Source organism: Phascolarctos cinereus, unplaced genomic scaffold (assembly GCF_003287225.1).
Source record: "Phascolarctos cinereus isolate Bilbo 61053 unplaced genomic scaffold, phaCin_HiC Scaffold_726;HRSCAF=1367, whole genome shotgun sequence".
Classification (NCBI taxonomy): domain Eukaryota; kingdom Metazoa; phylum Chordata; class Mammalia; order Diprotodontia; family Phascolarctidae; genus Phascolarctos; species Phascolarctos cinereus.
Window position 1 is genome coordinate 83828649 of NW_027556098.1, and position 14054 is coordinate 83842702.

At 38.6% G+C, this 14054-nt stretch overlaps 1 pseudogene; it reads left to right on the forward strand.

The window, feature by feature from the left end:
• Positions 1–3482: 3482 nt before the first annotated feature.
• Positions 3483–4060, forward strand: LOC110210878 (calcineurin B homologous protein 1 pseudogene; annotated as a pseudogene).
• Positions 4061–14054: the final 9994 nt, after the last annotated feature.

Here is a 14054-nt window from a genome sequence, read left to right on the forward strand (position 1 = left end):
TCTGGGTGATTGATCAGAAAAGTATATTGCTCCAGGTGGGGAGAGAAGCCCAGTGTGGCGTGGGTACGCAGGCCGCACTGAACCTGGAGCAGGCCTCAGAGGACTGCATTGCGGGCAGCTGTGGCGGCTTCCAGACTTCTCAATCCACAAACACCAAAGACAACTTAGAAGGTCAGTGGGAAAAGTTTGTTTCTGTGGTAAGAGAGGAGCTAGGTCTCAGAGCCAGTTCCAGAGCGCTGAGTGTGGATGCTGGGGTGGTGGCTGCTTCCTGAGCTTCCGGCCCACAGACTGAGGGGGAATCGAGTGGCTAATCAGAGGAGGATTGCAGGGATCTCTTTGCCAGTGCTGAGGGAGGAATCTCTTGCTTTGCCTGTGTTTGGATCTGGGTCACAGTTCTGGGCAGCAGTGCTGGGGTGAAGAGGAGGGCTGGCCTGGTGGAGCTTGTAGTGGCTGTGCAGAGGAACCCTCCCTCACAGTTCCAGGTCAGGAAAGAGTGCTTGTGGTCACTAATAGACCAGAGCACAGGCCAGGAAAGGAATAAACACCTTACCCCTTATCATACCACCTTGCAAGAATTGAAAATTTACAGGTCCCTACAAGTATCTCTGAAAATAACTGTACAAATCCCCAAAGCTTGGGATAGTACATTCTCCACATTGGAAGCAGACTCTTACCTTAACAAAGAGTTTAAAACTCAAGTAATTGGCTGGGATCACGAGCAAGCAGCGCAAAAAGAGTCAGACTATATTATCTTACTTTGGTGACAAAGAAAATCAAAACATACAACCAGAAGAAGACAACAAAGTCAAAACTCCTCCATCCAAAGCCTCCAAGAAATATATGAATCAGTCCCAGGCCTTGGAAGAGCTCAAAAGGGATTTTGAGAAGCAAGTAAGAGAAGCAGAGGAAAAACTGGGAAGAGAAATGAGAGTGATGCAAGAAAATCACAAAAAACAAGTCAACAGCTTGCTAAAAGAGACCCAAAAAAATACTGAAGAAAATAACACCTTAAAAAACAGCCTAACCCAAATGGCAAAAGAGGTCCCAAAAGCCAATGGGGAGAAGAATGCCCTAAAAAGAAAAATTGGCCAAATGGAAAAGGAAGTCCAAAAGATTACTGAAGAAAATACTTCCTTAAAAATCAGAATAGAGTAATTGGAAGCTAGTGACTTTATGAGAAAACAAATCCAAGATAATGAAAAACTAGGAGACAATGTGAAATATGTCATTGGAAAAACAACTGTCCTGGAAAATAGATCCAGGAGAGAGAATTTAAAAATTATTGGACTATCTGAAAGCTGTGATCAAAAAAAAAGAGCCTAGACATCATCTTTCAAGAAATTATCAAGGAAATCTGCCCTGATATTTTAGAACCAGAGGGCAAAATAGAAATTGAAAGAATCCACCGATCTCCCCCCTGAAAGAGATCCCCAAAGGAAAACTCCTAGGAATATTATAGCCAAATTCCAGAGTTCCCAGGTCAAGAAGAAAATATTACAAGCTGCCAGAAAGCCAAAAACAATTCAGGTATTGTGGAAACACAATCAGGATAACACAAGAATTAGCAGCTTTTACATTAAGGGACCAGAGGGCTTGGGATATAATATTCCTGAGGGCAAAGGAGATAGGATTACAACCAAGGATCACTTACCCAGCAAAACTGAGTATAATCCTTCAGGACAAAAAATTGTCATTCCATGCAATAGAGGACTTTCAATCATTCTTGATGAAAAGACCAGAGCTGAATAGAAAATTTGATTTTCAAATACGAGACTCAAGTGGAACATGAAGAGGTAAAGAGGAAAGAGAAATCATAAGAGACTTATTAAGGTTGAACTGTTTACATTCCTGCATAGAAAGATGATATTTATAACTCATGAGACCTTTATCAGTATTAGGTAGTTGGAGGGGGAAAAATTATATGTATGTAGATAGATAGATAGATAGATAGATAGATAGATAGATAGATAGATAGATAGATAGATGATAGATAGATAGAGGGCACAGGGTGAGTTGAAGATTAAGGGGTCATATCTGGAGAATAAAATTAAGGGATGAGAGAGGATTATACTAGGAGAAGAAGAAAGGGAGAGGTAGAATGGGGTAAATTATCTCACTAAAAAAAAAAACAGAAAAGAAAAGGAAACTGAAGCCTGGAAGAGTTAAGTGATTTGCCCAAGGTCACACAAGTGGCAAGTAGTAGAGCTGGGATTCAAACCCAGGTCTTCTGAGTCCTAATCAACCATTCCTTCCGCTGCACCATCATGTTAGGTAAAATTCTAAAGCTAGCAAAATGCAGTCAGATGCTATTGTGAAAAAGAAATTTGAATTTGGAATCAAAGAAATTGATTTTTAAATCCTGATTCTACTACTTACTAGTAAAGAAACTAAATACAGAAACTCACTTCACATCCCCTGTCCTCAGTTTCATCATCAATAAAATGAGATTGGATTGGATGAATGTTAAGGTGCCCTCCAAATGTGAAATGTGTGAGAAACCTCAGATTAATGATAATGGGAGAATGAGATGGGTCTTTGGAGACTCCTTCAATTTCTTAGTCTCACCTTTTTTTTTGTTAGGTTTCAATACCTGAATTAATGAAGCCTCAAAAACAAGAAGCAGCTTCATAATTAAACTAAGCGCTAACCACTAAGCAAATTCTTCGATTGTTACAGTAGCATTTATGTAGTACTTCAAGGCTTACAAAATACTTTATAAATATGATTTTATTTTAGCCTTGCAACAATCCTAGGAGATAAATATTATTATTAGCCACATTTAAAACTGAAGCAGATGGAAATTAAGTTACTCACTCAGGGTCATATAGCTTGGAAGTATCCAAGGTCAGATTTGAACTCGGTTTTTCCTGACTCCAGGCCTAGCTGTTATGGAAACCATTGTCATAGAATAATAGATTCAAAATTAGAGGAGACCTTAGAGCTCATTTGTTCCAACCACCTCATTTCCATGACAAGAAACCTGAGGTCCAGGGGTGTAAAGTGATTCACTGAAGGTCATACAAATAGCAAAGTCCGAATTCCAGTTCAGGTCTTCTTGTTCCCATTCTGGTGTTCTTCCTTCTACACACACAACCCATGATAGTCATACCCTTGGTGAACATACATATTCATGGGGCAGCTAGGTGGCTTAGTGGCCTTGGAGTCAGGAGGACCTGAGTTCAAATCCGGTCTCAGACATATAACACTTACAAGCTGTGTGACCCTGGGCAAGTCACTTAATCCTGATTGCCTCATCAAAAAACAAAAAAAAAAAGACTACATACCCATCTTCATTTCCCACATACTAAATCCAAGAAAGACTCAAGCTCAATTGCAACAAGAAATCTGGTTACCTTCCTCTTTTCTTCCTGAGATCTATCCCTTCTTTCTTTCCATATCTGCCCCCCACCCCCATCCCACTACTGCCTCCATTGCCTTTGAAGGAGCTTTGATAGGGTCTTGAGCACCAACATTATTTCAGGATGATGAAAAAGAGCACAGGATTTTCCCACAATTAGATCACTTGTCTTTTTAGCCAGTTTACCATCCTGTACAAAAGAAGGAAAGAACTCTCCACCACTCCTTCAGAACAGATCTTATTATTTTGTTCACTTACTTCCGTGGATCCCAGAGCTTGCCATCAACCCCCTGAGGTACTAGGTCATCAACGCCTTCTTCTTTGAGGGAGAGAATCAGGTAAATTGCTGTGGTTTTATCACATCTCTAGCTCACTTCCAGCCCATGGAAGAAAATTTAAAAAACAAAGACAATAGACAAAACAACTTGACAACCAGAGCAATAAACTATACTTTGCTTCTCCCTTATATAAGGTAGATACAGATAGCAAAAATTTTCCACATAAATGATTACAAGTATTATGCCAAATGGTTGGAGTGAATACTTCAGATGAGCAGCTGGGTAGCATTGTCAACAGAACAAGATCCAAGAAGCCAGCCAAGATGGGGACAGTGTTATATCATTTAGAGAGTCCATCAGGGCTTTAGAATAATGGAATGTAGAGCAGAACAATGAGAATTCAATTTCCACATTAATATACTGAGACCAAATTTCCCTTACTGCCTGCTGTTTAAGAAGTAGAAGCTCATCTATAGTCATACGAAAAAACTCTCTAAATCACTATTGATCAGAGAAATGCAAATTAAACCAACTCTGAAGTACCACCTCACACCTGTCAGATTGACTAATATGACAAAAAAGGGAAATGTTGGATATTGGAGGGGTGGGACTGATCCAACCATTCTGGAGAGCAATTTGAAACTATGCCCAAAGAGCTATAAAATTGTGCATACCCTTTGATCTAGCAATACCACTGCCAAGTCTGTATCCCAAAGACACGTCCAAAATATGGGAAAAGACTCACTTGTACAAAAATATTTATAGCAGCTCTTTTTTTGTGGTGGCTAAGAATTGGAAATTTAGGGGATGCACATCAATTAAGGAACGGCTGAACAAGCTGTGGTATATAATTGTAATGGAGTATTATTGCACCATAAGAAATGATGAGCAGGATGATTTCAGATAAACCTGGAAAGACTTACGTGGACTAATGCAGAGTGAAGTGAACAGAACCAGGAGAACGTTGTGCACAGTAACAGCAACACTGTTCAATGAAGAACTGTGAATGACTTAGCTACTTTCAGCAATACAATGATCCAAGACAATTCCAAAGGACTAATGGTGAAGCATATGATCTGCCTCCAGAGAAAGAAGTGATATTGATTGAATACAGACCAGAGCAGGTTATTTTTCACTTTTTCACTTTTTTTCTTTTATTCAAGTCATCTTATACAAAATGACTAATATGGAAACATTTTACATAATTGGACATATATAACCTATATCTGATTGCTCACAGTCTCAGGAAGCGAGGAGGGGAGGAAAAGAGGGAGGAATAGAATTTGGAACACAAAACTTTAAATAAAAATGTTAAAAAATAAAAAAGAAGTAGAAGCTCAGCCTCTTCTCTTCCAAAGCAACACTGACAAGCTCTGAGAGGTTCTGTCAGCCCCAGCCTGTCTTCGTTGTTAGAAAAAGAGATTTAAAGAATAGTGGACTTAGCCTCTCCTTTTCGTTTTGGTTTGCCAACCACCGTTCCCCACTTATCAATATTGCTTTTCCCTGCCTTGTTGCTGTCATCTACATAATTATCAATCTAAGGAAGCAAAAGAGGGAACTACATCTGAAGAGCCAGCAAACCTCCTTCACTGGATGGAGACTAGAGCCATATTTCTTGTGGTCAAGCTTTAGCATGCAGATTCCATTTTTCCTAACGTCTCCACCCACACATAAACATAGATAGCTACATAGCCAATTTTTCAGTCTCCCTGCTGCTTTTTATTGAGCCTCCCACCATCTTCTGCTTATTTTTCCCCTCAGTCTAGACCTATTACCCTCTCACATCTCTGATGTATCATGGCTTATAAAATCAGGGAGGGTATTTGGTTGTTTATTTTTTTTTAACCACTTTCCACTCGTAACTGAGATTTAAAAATGTTGCCTCCCCAAGAACATTTGTTGCTATTTAGTCATTCATTCGTGTCCAACTCTTTGAACCATACCGTCCATGGGTTTTGCTATCCACACACAACCATATTGTCCATAGGTTTTTCTGGGCAAAGATACTGGAGTGGTTTGTCATTTCCTTCTCCAGTGGATTAAGGTAAATAGAGGTTAGATAACTAGCCCAAGGTCACAGAGCAAGTAAGGACCGAGGTCAGATTTGAACTGAGGTCTTGCTGACTCCAAGCCCAGTGCCCTATCCACTGAACTGCCTTGCTGTTCCTCCCAGGAACATTTGGGTAACCAAAACTGTTTCTGAAAGGATGTTGCCAGAAGAATGCAACAAGGGACAGTAGAAAGGTCTTTGAGGTCAGAGCTCCTGGGTTCAAGTGCTGACTTGGGTGCTTACAACCTGTGTGGCTTTGGGCAAAGCACTTAATCTCCCAGGGCCTCACTTTCCTCATCTGTAAAAATGTAGAGGTTGGACTAGATGACCCCTGGGCTCCCTTCCCGCTCTACACTTATAATGGCATGTTCTTTGGCCTCTCTGCACTTGGCATGGTAGTTGAAGGGCTGCTTAGTGTAGATTTCATTCCTAAAAGGTTGTAAGGAGGGTGAGAAGTCAAGACAGAGACATCTTCAACTCAACTACTCACCCTCTTCCAGACTTCCCTATTTCTGTCCAAAATTCCTTTGGCCTAGGAGCAGCTAGGTGGCGCAGTAGATAGAGCACTGGCCCTGAAGTCAGGAGGACCTGAGTTCCAATCCAGCCTCAGACCAAACACTTGACACTTACTAGCTGGGTGACCCTGGGCAAGTCACTTAACCCCAATTGCCTGAAAAAAATAAAAAAGAAAATAAGAATGGCAAAATTCCTTTGGCCTCCCAGCTTTGTCATCCTCAACTCTCTCCTGCCGCTCACTTCACATATTGAATCAGTTGCCAAATTTTTCTGTTCCTAATTCTACAATATCTCTTGTAGAATCCATTCTGACTCTTCACACAGCTGCTACCTAAGTTCAGGCTTTTGTCACCTCTCAAACAGACTATTACAATAACCTCATTGGTCTCCCTGCCTCCATCTTCCCATAAAACTGCCCTAGGTCACTTTCCTTCAGAACAGATCTTATTATTTTGCTCCCTTACTTAATAAATTCTAGTCACTCCTTATCGCCTCTAGGATCAAAAATACAGTTCTCTGTTTAGTTTTTAAAGATATTCACAATCTGGGCCCAACCTATCTTTCCAGCTTCCTGAACATTATCCCATTCCATCCACCTGGCACTCAATGACCCAGCCAAAATGGCCTTCCCTATATTCCTCAGGGACAGCCCTCCACCTCCCTTGCCACCAATACCACATCTTCAGGTTGTTTCTCTATAAAGTTATCCAAGTTCGAGACTTCCCTGAATCAGGCTGTGCCATGCTAGTTCTCAAGTCTTTAGGCTGTCAATCCCCCATCCCTGAAATGTACTCCTTCCTCACTGCTGCCTCAGAGAATCCCCCTCCTCCTTCACAACTCACGGACCACCTTTACATGAAGCATTTCCTGATAAGCCCAACTGTCTCTCCGACTACCCTCTATATAATTATTTTCTATTTATTTGCATTCATTCTCTTTATATGCATTCTTGTGTTTCTGAGAAGATTGTAAGCTCCTTGAGGGTAGGAATTATTTCATTCTTTGTGAATGGCATCCAGAGCTTAGCACAGTACTTGACACATAGTAGGTGCTCAATAAATGCCTGCTAATTAATTAATTAGCTCACTCAGGTCACTTTACCTCTGTTTTCTGATTCTTACCACCCACAATTATTCTTGTTACCCTTCAGAAATTAGTCATCCATGGGAAATACATTTGATTTCTGGGCACTATTGTTACTAGGAAAGTTGCTGTGGTGATAAATATGCGGGATTTCTCATAGCTACTTGAAAAAGGAGGTTATGTACCTATATTAACACCTATTGCATGTTAACTGTCCTGAAATATGTTTCATTTCAAGTGCCCTAGTAGACTGATTAGTTTTAAGGAAGTGTCTAATTTATCCCAGACCAAGAGACTGAAAGATTGTTCTTAATATCTTGAACTTCAGCACACACACAAAAAAAATCGATACTTGAAAATAATTATTCTGGATCTCATAGCCATCTCTCATTACAAGTTCAAAAAGATGAATTTCTCGAAAGGTTAGCCTCTTGATTGACAATTTTCCTAGCTCCTCAGTACGCTAGAGCTGATTCTTCAGAAATAAGGAGCTTGGCACCAATAGCACATCTTGAGGTTGTTTCTCTGTCAAAGTCATCTAAATTGAGACTTCCCTGAATCAGGCTATGCCATGCTAATGGCTATGTGAGTTGATTCATTTCTGGATCTGCCCTGGCCTGGCTTTTTCTGGAGAAAGTCAAGAGTTGCTGACCTCTCCTGAATCAATGTCAACTGAAACAGTGGGCTACCATATATGGAATTACCAGAAACTTTATCATGAGGGCGTAAGTTTGGCATTACAATAAAAATGGTGTAATTTTTTAATTGTATAAAAGGGAAGAATTATCAGATATGATGTCTTGGAGAAGTACTTAAGCAGCTTCAGGAAGTGTGTGCTTATGGTTCTTAAGAAAAAGAGGCATTGGGGCAGCTAGGTGGCGCAGTGGATACAGCACAGGCCCTGAAGTCAAATCTTAGTTCACTGTACCAGCACCAGACCTGAGTTCAAATCCAGACTGAGACCAAACGCTTGACACTTGGTAGCTGTGTGACGCTGGGCAAGTCATTTAACCCCAACTGCCTAAAAAGAAAGAAAAAAATGCATTTTTTGCCCTTTGATTCTATAGCAAACTGTTTTAATCCATGGTTATACTTTACTAATCCATGAAATTTAAAGGACAGGTCTTAGAAAATTCCACTGGACACATCTGTGGGAAAAATACTTTATTATTTATTGTTTACTAATATCATTTCAGCCTAGCTTTATGTGCCAATAGGATAAAATACAAACCCCTTACCTGGCATTTAAGGCCTTCCATAATCTAGATTCTAACCTGCCTTTATTTCATATTACTCCCAATCATGAACTCCATATTCCAACAGAACTGGAATGCTGTCTTTTCTAAACTGGACAAACTGTCTCCTACTTTTGTAGGTGTGTTGGTCATCAGGTGTGAAATGCATCGTCTTTACCATTCAAAATCCCCCTTTTTTTTAAGGCTTAACCCAGGTACAGGTACCACCTCCTCTATGAACCCTTCTAGCTGCTGAAAGTGATCTCTAACTCCTCCAATTTTGGTAGATGACTTTGTCTCCTATAAGCTCAACACACCCTACCTTGCATTATACTTACCTAGGTACTTGTCATATCCTTCCTCTCCCCTTAAGTTCCTTAACAACTAGGAGGTATCACTTTCAATCTTTGTATTCCCAGTGTCTAATACTGAGGAGGTTCTTAATAAATGTGCTGATATTATTCTTACATTTATTCTACTTCTTTGACTCTAGTCATACAAACATCTTCTTAACCTAATCATTATAGTCCCAACTGAAATTATGATTATACCTTATTATTTATTATTATTTATTCCTTTATCATTATGCTGTTATTATTATTATTATTATTCATAATGTTCCAATGCTGTGCTTTTTTCCAGATCATGGTAATGCTTGGAAAGCCTTCAAAGCTCTTATTAAAACCTTAAAGAAGGCTTTCTGGATTTTTTTTTTGAAGGGAGACACTAGACCTTGGATTTCATTCATGTAGGGAGGTCCTGATGAGGAAGTTCCCTCTACCAATACTGACCAGCACTTACTCTTTACCTTAGTTGCCTGGAAAAAAACCTAGACATTATTTGCAAGAAATTATAAAGGAAAAATGCCCCAATATCTTTTAGATCCAAAGGGTAAAATAGAAATTAAAATAATCTGCCAATCATCTCCTGAAAGAGATCCCCAAATGAAAACTCCTAGGAATATTGTAATCAAATGCAGAGTTCCCAAATCAAGGAGAAAATATTGCAAGTAGCCAGCAAGAAATAATTCAAATATCATAGAGCCACAGTCAGGATCACACAAGAGTTAGCTTCTTCATTAAACAAGCAAAGGGCTTGGAATATGATATTCTGGAAGACAAAGGCGCTAGGATTACAACCAAGAATAACCTACTCAGCAAAATTGAGCATAATCCCTCAAGGGAAAAACTGGATATTTGATGAAATAGAGGACTTTCAAGCATTCCAGATGAAAAGACCAGAGCTAAACAGAAAATTTGACATTCAAACACATGACAAGAGAAGCATAAAAAAGTAAACATAAAAGAGTAATCATAAAAGACTTAATAAAGTTAAACTATTTACATTTCTATGTAGGAAGATGATACATGTAACTTCTAAGAACTTTATCACTATTAGGGCAGTTAGAAAAAGTCTACATAGGCAAAGAGTATGAGTGTGAGCTGATTATGTTGGGATGATCTTCAAAACAATGAAAGAATGAGAAAGAGGGATGCTCTGGGAGAAAAGGGAAGGGAGAGGTAGAATGGGAAAAAATTTCCCACATAAAAGAAACACATAAAGAAGAATTTTATAGTAAATGGGCAAATAAGGTGGAGTGAGCAATGCTTGAACCTCACTCTCATAGGAATTGGTTCCAAGAGAGAAGAATGTATATACACGCTCAGTTGAGTATAGAAATCTATCTTATCCAATCGGGAAATAGAAGGGAAAGAGGATAAGAGATATAAAGTGGAGGGTGGGGAGTGATGATGAAAAGGAGGGCAGATTAAGGGAGGCAGTGGCCAGAAGCAAAGCAGACTTTTGAGGAGTATGAAAAGAGAGAAGAATAAACTGAAAAAAAAATAGGATGGAGGGAAATACACAGTATCACAACCGTGAGTATGAAGCAGAACGGATTAGAAACCAGGGTCTAACAATTTGTTGTTTACAAGAGATTCACTTGACACAGAAATACATGCACAGAGTTAAAATTAAGAACTGGAGCAGAATATATGATTCAGCTGAAGTAAAAAAAAAAAAAGGCAGGCGTAGCAATCATGATCTCAGACAAAACAAAAGCAAAAATAGACCTAATTAAAAGAGATAATCAGGGAGACTGATTTTGATAAAAATTACCATAGACAATGAAGTACTATAAAAAATTTTACAGCAAGTTTCTCTGATAAAGGCTGCATTTCTGAAATATGTAAGGTACTGAGTCAAATTTATAAAAATAGGAGCCATTTCCCAGTTGATAAATGGTCAAGAGAGATAATCATGCAGTTTTCAAAAGAAGTGAAAGTTAACTATAGTCATACTTAAAAATGCTCTAAATCACTATTGATTAGAGAAATGCACATTAAAACAACTCTGAGGTACCACCTGACATCTATCAGAAATGACAGATGCTGGAGGGGATGAGGGAAAATAGATACACTAATAAACTTATGGTGGAGTTGTGAACTGGTCCAACTATTCTGCAGAACAATTTGGAACTATGCTCAACAGGTTATATAAAACTATGCATTCCTTTGACCCAGCAATACCACCACTAAGTCAGCACCCCGAAGAGATGAAAGAAAAAGGAAAAGCACCTATATGTATAAAAAATATTTATAGCAGCTCTTTTTGTGGTGGCAAAGAATTGGAAGTTGAGGAGATGCTCATCAATTGGGGAATGGCTGAATAAGATGTATGATTGTGATGGAATAGTATTGTACTAAAAGAAATTATGGCAGGGGCAGGTCTGGAAAAACATTCTCAAGACGTATATGAACTGATGCAAAGTGAAGTGAGAATCGATGTTGTAATGATGATCAACTATGAAAGATTTGGCTCCTCTGATTAATACAATGATCCAAGACAATTCCAAAGGACTCACTATGAAAAAATGCTATCCACCTCCAGAGATAGAACTGATGAACTCTGAGGGCAAATTGAAGTATAATTTTCTTTCTTTTTTTTTGCTCTTGTTTTTGTGATATGGAAATGTCTTACATGATTTCATATGTATAATTTATATCATTTTGCTCACTTTCTCAGTAGGTGAGGGAAGGATAGGAAAGAGTTAGAGAATTTGAAACTCAATTTTTAAAAAAATGGTAAGAATAAATTCTTAAAATTTTTTCAAGAGAGTTGCCAGAGCACTAGCGCTGGAGTCAGGAGGACCTGAGTTCAAATCTGAGCTCAGACACTGGACACTAGTTGTGTGACCCTAGGCAAGTCACTTAACCCCAATTGCCTCACCCCCCCAAAAAAAAAAAAGAAACAAAAAACATTAGGGGAGGCTAAGTTGTGCAGTGGATAGAGGCCTAGCCCTGAAGTCAGGAGGACCTGAGTTCAAATCTGGCCTCAGACCAAACACTTGACCCTTACTAGCTGTGTGACCCTGGGCAAGTCACTTTACCCCAATTGACTTAAAAAAAGAAAAAAAAAAGACTTTCCAGGAGCAATGGGAGGTTAAATGACCTGCTCAGGGTCACACAATCACTGTGGACATATAGCTAACATTTATATTGCGCCAGGTACTATACTAAGCACTTTAAAATTATTATCTCATTCGATCCTCATGATAACCCTGGGAGCGAGGTACTATTATTGTCCTTATTTTACAGATGAGGAAACTGAGGCAGAAAGGGATTAAATGACTTGCTCCAGGTCAAACAGTAAATGTCTGAACCCATATTTTAACTCAAGTCTTTCTGACTCCGGACCTGGTGCTCTATCCACCAAGCCACCCAGCTGCCTCTGAGTCAGTACTTGAACTCAGGTCTTCCTGACTCTGAGGTCAGTTGTCTATTCAACCCAGCTGTGTTCTCTTTCTGAGCCTTGTAGATGACTGGTATCCTCTAAAATTGATGTTTCTAATAACATCTCTGTGATAGCCTGAGAGTGTACACTCAATCCATCAAGGATCCTTTGCCAGATGAATTTTGTTTGGTGCTTGATAGATAGACTTTGACAAATAGTATACACATATACACATATACATATATACTTGTACTATTTGTCAAAGTCAATATATCATATATATATATATATATATATATATATATATACACTATTTGTCAGTTGATCTATCAAACATTAAACTATATATAAATATACATACACACATGTACATATATGTTTATGTGTATGTGTATGTATACACACATGTATGTATATATACACATGTGTGTATGCATGTATGTATTATGTATGTGTATGTATATTTTCTGGTTTGGAATTCAGCTAGGGACTGAATAGATCATCAGAACAGATTAACCATAATTATCCTCTCTCTTTTACTCCAAAAGATTGCTGGTCGTCAGCAACCATGAGAGATGCTACAAATCCTTTGCCCTGAGAGAAATACATCATCTTCAGTGATTAATTTCAACATAGAAATGAAGAATAGCATCCACAATCCCTGTGCCTATCTTACCTACTGCACAGACCTGCTAAGCAAGAACCTCTCCCACACTAAGCCTTCTCCAAGTTTAGTAAAGCAATCAGACGTCTGTTACATTTTTACAGAAGATCCAAAGTGGTGAGGAGGTGGCAGAAAGTGATTTCTTTTTTTATCATCACAAGTAATTTCATCCTAACACCAGCTTCATTCTTCCTCAGCCCTCCTACGTCACTCACCCTTAGCTTAGCCATACGTTGCTTTGCAGAACCCTTGGCCAGCATTGCTAAGAAGATGAGCAGATGGTTACAGCTTTGAAGAGTCCATGAATCACCTTCTTAGTTAATTTGCTCTTGAATCGAGGTTGAGCAGTGGGCACAATGATAAAGAAATCCTCGTGATCTGAGGCTGAAGCCAGTATTTTTCCATCTCTAGAAGATCTCTAAGACGTCATAAGAAAATGTTTCCTGTTTACCATGTTTTGGTGAATGATCAGTTGAAATTCCATTCAAGTCAAACATTTATTAATTACCAATCATGCAGAAGCCACTGGGGATATAAACATGAACTGTCCTCAAAGTGCTTTTAACGTAATAAAATATATAAAATGATATATATATATAAATAATAAACATAGATTATGATATGTTAGTTGCAAAGAAGAGAACCAAAAGAAAATTACATAAAGCTTGGCTTTTCATTCAAGATTTATGTGACCTTGGGCAAATAACTTACTGTATTTTCCCTTTGGTTTCTTCATTTGTCAAAAATGAGAGAATTAGACTAGATGATCCTTAAGGTCCCTTCCAGCTCTAAAAAACATAGTATATACATAGTATATAGTGTAGTATATAGTATATACAGAAATAGCTAATATTTATATAATGCTTTGCATTCTTAAAAGTACTTTACACATATTATCTCATTTCTTCTTCAAGGTAATGCTTTGTGATAGACGTGCTATTATCCTCATTTCAGAGATCAGAAAACTGAGGCTCTGGGAAATTGAGTATCTTGCATAGGCTTATGCATCTAGTAAATGACAGAGTAAGGATTTGTAGCCTCTGACTTGAGAGTTCTCAGTGAACTGCACACCATGAGGCTATTTGATATGAAAGAGATACATGGACAGAGTTAAACAATTTACAACTGGATTCTTTTG